General features: G+C 44.8%; 1 protein-coding gene across 1 annotated transcript in view; it reads left to right on the top strand.

Moving 5' to 3' along the window:
- The first annotated feature begins 6395 nt into the window (after positions 1-6395).
- Positions 6396-6644, top strand: part of NINL (ninein like) — a 98294-nt gene continuing 98045 nt past the window's right edge. The window contains 1 exon segment of the mRNA XM_070382043.1: positions 6396-6572. The gene's annotated coding sequence lies outside the window, so the exon portion shown is untranslated.

Genomic DNA, 6644 nt, shown 5'->3' with positions numbered 1-6644 from the left:
GTCCATTGTTCCATGTCCAGTTCTAACTGTTGCTTCTTGACCTGCATACAGATTTCTCAGGAGGCAGGTAAGATGGTCTGGTATTCCTGTCTCTAAGAATTTCCCATAGTTTGTTGTGATCCACACAGTCACGGGCTTTAGCATAGTCAATGAAGCAGATGTTTTTCTGGAATTCTCTTGCTTTTTTGATGATCCATTGGATGTTGGCAATTTGATCTCTGGTTCTCTGCCTTTTCTAAATATAGCTTGAACATCTGGAAGTTTTCAGTTCAGGTACTGTTGAAACTTAGCTTGGAGAACTTTGAGCATCACTTTGCTAGCATGTGAAATGAGTGCAATTGTGTGGTAGTTTGAGCATTCTTTGGATTGTCCTTCTTTGGGATTGGAATGAAAACTGACCTTTTCTAGTCCTGTGGCCACTGCTGACTTTTCTAAATTCACTGGCATATTGAGTGCAGCACTTAAACAGCATCATCTTTTAGGATTTGAAACAGCTCAGCTGGAATTTCATCACCTCCACTACCTTTGCTCATAGTGATACTTCCTAAGGCCCGCTTGACTTCACATTCCAGGATGTCTGGCTCTAGGTGAGTGATCACACCATCATGGTTATCTGGGTCGTGAAGATCTTTTTTGTATAGTTCTGTGTAGTCTTGCCACCTCTTCTTAATATCTTCTGCTTCTGTTAGGTCCATACCATTTCTGTCCTTTATGTGCCCATCTTTGCATGAAATGTTCCCTTGGTATCTCTAATTTTCTTGAAGAGATCTATAGCCTTTCCCATTGTATTGTTTTCCTCTATTTCTTTGCATTGATTATTTTGGAAGGCTTTCTTATCCCTCCTTGATATTCTTTGGAACTCTGCATTCAGATGGATATATCTTTCCTTGTATCCTGTGCCTTTTGCTACTCTTCTTTTCTCAGCGATTTGTAAGGCTTCCTCAGAGAAGCATTTTGCCTTTTTTCATTTCTTTTTCTTAGGGATGGTTTGTACAATGTCATGAACCTCCGTCCATAGACACTCTGTCCGTCAGATCTCATCTCTTGAATATATTTGTCACTTCCACAGTATAATCAAGCTGAGTTAATAAGCTTCTTTAGTTCTTAGGTTCGTGACATTGCTACATACGTTATCCAGGCTCATCAAAGTGTAATGAAGCAACAGTATCCACAAATGAATATGTTTTCCAAAAGTACTGAGGTCAGCACTTAGCCATGACTCCCAGTGAAAAAGAACCTGAATACGGCAACTCTTTCCTTTAAAAGGATTAAAGGATAAAGTACTCCGTTAAGTCATCTGATTGCCGTTGTTTTAAGTTGAAAACTGACTATGAAAAATCTGTGAGTCAACACTATAAAGACAAATGCAGTATTTTGTGGCCGTTTGCCAAAGCACAGCCGTTTGAAGGTTTGCTGGCCATTCTCAACTCTCTGAAAGACATTGGAATTCATAGATAGCAATTTCATGATAGGTTATCAAAGAAAAACTAGGATATCTCTTCACAGAGAAAAACTACGCTTTTCCCCACTCGGTACTGAGACAATTGCCAGAAACATAGCATCAACATGAGAATCCAATAAAATAAGGAATCCCCCTCCCTCACTTACCAGGCTTTCTACTAATGTGTCTTGGGGGATATAAAGGTGAAAATTACTATGTCTGACTGCAGGAGTTTATAATCTAGGTGGGATTCAGAATTCCTGGAAGTCCCTGGTTAGGACTCTCTGCTTCCACTGCAAGGGGCATGGGTTCTATCCTTGATTGTGGAACTAAGATCCTGTTAGCTGCTTGGAGCGGCCAACATATATACATATATATATATATACACATATATATATAATACATTATATATATAGCTATAGCTATAATCTTGGTGGGACTCAAACAACAAGGACTTACCAGGGGAACTTCAGATAATGATGTAAATAACAGATCAGGACACCAGAATGATTGGCACAAAGCAGAAGAGGACTATTACTGGATGACTTGGACAGATGGTCCTGAGGGTGTCTTCTCCAAAGTGATCAGGCTGGAGTGCAACCTTGATGAATGGATCAACTCAAGCAGAGAGAAGCCTTTCATGTCAAAAACATGAAGGCAGGAGTGCCAAGGGCATTCTCAAGAGGCAGCCAGTACATGGCTTTGCTGGAGCCAGGGCTTCATGAGACAAAAGATAGAAGTTGGAAAGGTGCACTGGGATGTCTGAACAACCCTGGACTAGGGTTTGTGAGCCTAGATTCCCCTGCCTAGTAAATGTGGAGCCATCAAAGCCTTGAGTAAAGGAATACATGGTTATGGGATGTTTGTCATTTGTCACAACACATAAATTGGAGGAGAAACATTGGGAGGTGGGGGCTTTGGGTGTAACCTGATAAGGTGCATCTTATGTTGTGAGTGGTCTTCAGAACTCTAGGGCCCTAGTTTCTCCCTCTCCTACCTTAAAGTTATGCTGATCCCCACCCAACATGTCCTGAATGTTCTTTCTCTTGCATCATTGTGCCTGCATGCTAGGTCACTTCAGTGGTGTCCAAATCTGTGATCCTATGGACTGTAGCCCACCTGGCTCCTCTGTCCGTGGGATTCTCCAGGTGAGACTACTGGAGTGGGTTGCCATGCCTTCCAGGGGATCTTTCTGACCCAAGGATTGAACCCCTCATCTCTTATGTCTCCTGCATTGGCAGGTGGGTTCTTTACCACTGGCACCACCTGGGAAGCCCCTTGCATCATTAGTCTCTCCAGACATTAAGCATGCTCTAGAGACAGAGAGCGGAGAAGGTGATGGCACCCCACTCCAATACTCTTGCCTGGAAAATCCCATGGACGGAGGAGCCTGGTGGGCTGCCGTCCATGGGGTTGCACAGAGTCAGACTCGACTGAAGTGACTTAGCAGCAGCAGCAGCAGCAGAGACAGAGAGACTGAATGTATTTCTCATAGGATAAGATTACAAACTAACAAATAGAATTTGGGGTTAGTTTTTCTTCTAAATCCAGACTGTGGGTAAGATAATATCTTTCGAAAGGAAAGCACTGAAATCTACCACTGAGCCCAACTGCTGGTTAAATTTAAACAATACTGAGTTTGTAAAACAATTACAATCAATATGCCACTAGTAAGTAATGGTGAGAACAGAACACCTCATTTCTCCCTAAAGTGTTGGGTAATGTTTCAACTTCATCTTCCACCTAAGCAAGATAAGCTGGAAATGTTTCTGATTTTTTGAATACGGCCTTTAGTTAATAGTAATGTACTGATGTTAAATTCCTGATTCTGTTAACCATGATTGTATTAGATGTTAATTTTAGGGGAACCTGGTAAGAAGTATATGGAAACTCTCTGTACTATTTTTGTAAGTTTTCTATAAATATAGAAATTTTTTTCTATATTTCAAAATAAAATTCAAAATAAAAAAATTTAAAGTAGGAGAGCCACATGGATGTGGAGGGTCAGCTTTTGGACAAGAATCTGCTCTCCACTCCCCACCATGGGTTGCCAGCATCTGAAATAAAGCAAACTAAAATAAAAAAAAGCAAAATAAAGTTTCCTTTCCACTAACCTTGCCTCTTTATTGGTTTTTGAGCAGCAAGCAGCAGGACTCCCACTTTCGGTTACAGTAAGACATACCCATTGGCATTTATTTACTTACATATTTAAGACATCTAATTCTTTTACTTATTTAAGCTGTGTTTTGTCTTAGTTGCGGCATCTTCGTTGCAGCACTCAGGCTGTTCAAGGGCTTCTCTGCAGTTGCAGTGTGTAGGCTCAGTAGTTGGAGGCTCCACAGCCCGTGGGATCTTAATTCCCTAACCAGGGATGGACCCAGTGCCCCCCCTGCATTGTAAGGTGCATTCTTAACCACTGGACCACCAAGGAAGGCCTCCGACTAGCATTTAATTTTTAAATATTCAAGGTGGAGGATTCCTGGTCTCCCTGCCTCCTTCAGATAAGTAGCCACTGATTAGCTCATTTAAATGTGATACATGCTTGTTGGGCTTCCTAGGTGGTGCAATGGTAAAGAATCTGCCTACCAATCTGGAGACAAAAGAGATTCAGGTTCAATTCCTGGGTCAGGAAAACCCCCTGTAGGAGGAAATGACAATCCACTCCAGTACTCTTGCCTGGAAAATTCCATGGACAGAGGAGCCTGGTGGGATACAGTCCATGGGGTCCCAAAGAGTCAGATATGACTTAGCACACATGCTTATCCAGTGATTATTTTTAAAATTTCTAAATTACAGATGAGGAAACTGAGGAAACCAAAGGTTAAATGACTGGGTGGTTCACAAACAGCCAGTATATGGCACTATGATTCCCATGTTGTTATTGTTGTTATTCAGTCTCTAAGTCGTGTCCAACTCTTTGTGACCCCATGGACAGCAGCATGCCAGGCTCCTCTGTCCTCCCAGAGTTTGCTCAAATTATATCCATTATATATACAGCTTTGACATACTCTTTTCCCAATTTTGAACCAGTCCACTGTTCCATGTCCAGTTCTAACTGTTGCTTCTTGAGCTGCATACAGGTTTTGCAGGAAGCAGGTAAGATGGTCTGGTATTCCTATCCCTTTAAGAATTTTCCACAGTTTGTTGTGGTCTACACAGTCAAAGGTTTTAGCATAGTCAATGAAGCAGAAGTAGATGTTTTTCTGGAATTCTCTAGGTTTTTCCATGATCCAGCAGATGTTGGCAATATGATCTCTGGTTCCTTTGCCTTTTCTAAATCCAGCTTGAACAGTTGAAAGTTCTCGGTTCACACACTTTTGAAGCCCAACTTGAAGGATTTTGAACATTACTTTAGCATGTGAAATGAGTACAGTTGTGCAGTAGTTTGAACATTCTTTGGTACTGCCCTTCTTTGGGACAAGGGCAAAGGAAAATACAATCTGTCACTGCTTCCACTTTTTTCCTTCTATTTGCCATGCAGTGATGGGACCGAGTGCCATGATCTTAGTTTTTTAAACGCTGAGTTTCAAGCCAGCTTTTTCACTCCTCTTTCACACACATCAAGAGGCTCTTTAGTTCCTCTTTGCTTTCTGTCATTAGAGTGGTATCATCTGCGTATCTGAGATTGTTGATATTTCTCCTGGCATTTTGCATGATATACTCTGCATATAAGTTAAATAAGCAGGGTGACCTTAAACACCCTGGACCTACCCCTTTCTCACTTTTGAACCAGTCCATTGTTCCATGTCCAGTTCTGTTGCTTCTTGACCCACATACAAGTTTCCCAGGAGACAAGAAAGGTGGTCTAGTATTCCCATCTCTTGAAGAATTTTCCACAGTTTGTTGTGATCCACACAGTCAAAGGCTTTAACATAGTAATGCAGAAGTAGATTTTGGGGGGCATTCTCTTGCTTTTTCCACAATCCATCAAATGTTGGCAATTTGATCTCTGGTTTCTTTGTCTTTTCTAAACCGAGCTTGTATATTTGAAAGTTCTCAGTTCATATACTGCTGAAACTTGAAGGATTTTGAGCATAACCTCGCTAGCATATAAAATGAATGCAATTGTACATTAGTTTGAACATTCTTTGGCATTGCCCTTTTTGGAATTGGACTGAAAACTGACCTTTTCCAGTCCTGTGGCCAGTGGTGAGGTTTCCAAATTTGCTGACATATGGAGTGCAGCACTTTAACAGGATCATCTTTTAAAGTTTTAAATATCTCAGCTGGGATTCTGTCACTTCCACTAGCATCATTTGACATACAATTTATTCACCAGCTGGTGAGTGAGAGAGAACCAAGCAAGCAAAGAGTAAGGAACAGGAGAGGAAAGACAGTCTTCACTCTGGCAACACACACCGTTGGGAATTTAGGGGAATTTCCATCAACTGGAATCGACCAGGGTCTTGGCAGCTTGACCACCTCGGCGTGGCCTGACTTTCTGCTGGCCCCTCCCTGTCTGGGAAAGGTCACAGGCACAGCGTAAAGGCTCTGGCATCACTCCGAGCAGCAGAGCATGGTGCTCAACTTGGGTTTAAGGTGTGTTGCCTGGTTTGCTTCCAAAAGAGGATGCTAGACCGACACCTGAGAACAGGGGTGCATTGCTCACAGAGATCAGCAAAGTCAGCCCCTTGGTTCATCCCTTGAGGCTCTAAATTTTCCCAAGATGTTCCCGGGGCAGCGCGTAGCCCTCTCGTCCTTTAGGATCCCCACCCCGCCGACTCCAGACGGGGCCCCACCCACTGCGGGCCCGCCCACCGACCCCACCCACTCGGCACGGGCCACGCCCCTCTTGAGGGGGCCCCGCCCCTGGCTTTGCCCCGCCGCGGAGGGTCCCGCGATCTCTGGCCCCGCCTCTCCGCCCCGCCTCTCCGCCCCGCCGCGCCCCTCCGGCTCCGCCTTTAAGTTGGGGCCCGCCCCCGACTCAGGCTCCGCCTTCCCTGGTCCCGCCCAGGGCTCGGCCCTCGTTGCCCCGCGCCGGGAGCAGCCTCAGCGCCTGCAGGCGGGGAGGAGAGCGGCTCCCGGGCCTTCAGACACAAAGAGCGGCGGCGAGACGCGGCTAGGAGCGGAGCGCACGCTCGCGCCCTTGGTCTGTCCCCGCGCGGACGGGACCCGAGACGCCGCAGCCCAGGTGAGCCGAGCGCGGGGGTAATCGCGCACCCGGGGGCGTACAGTGGCGGGCGCTGGGACCGCGGGCCGGGGC

Source organism: Bos mutus, chromosome 13 (genome assembly GCF_027580195.1).
Source record: "Bos mutus isolate GX-2022 chromosome 13, NWIPB_WYAK_1.1, whole genome shotgun sequence".
NCBI lineage: Eukaryota > Metazoa > Chordata > Mammalia > Artiodactyla > Bovidae > Bos > Bos mutus.
This window is presented reverse-complemented; position numbering and strand designations above follow the sequence as displayed.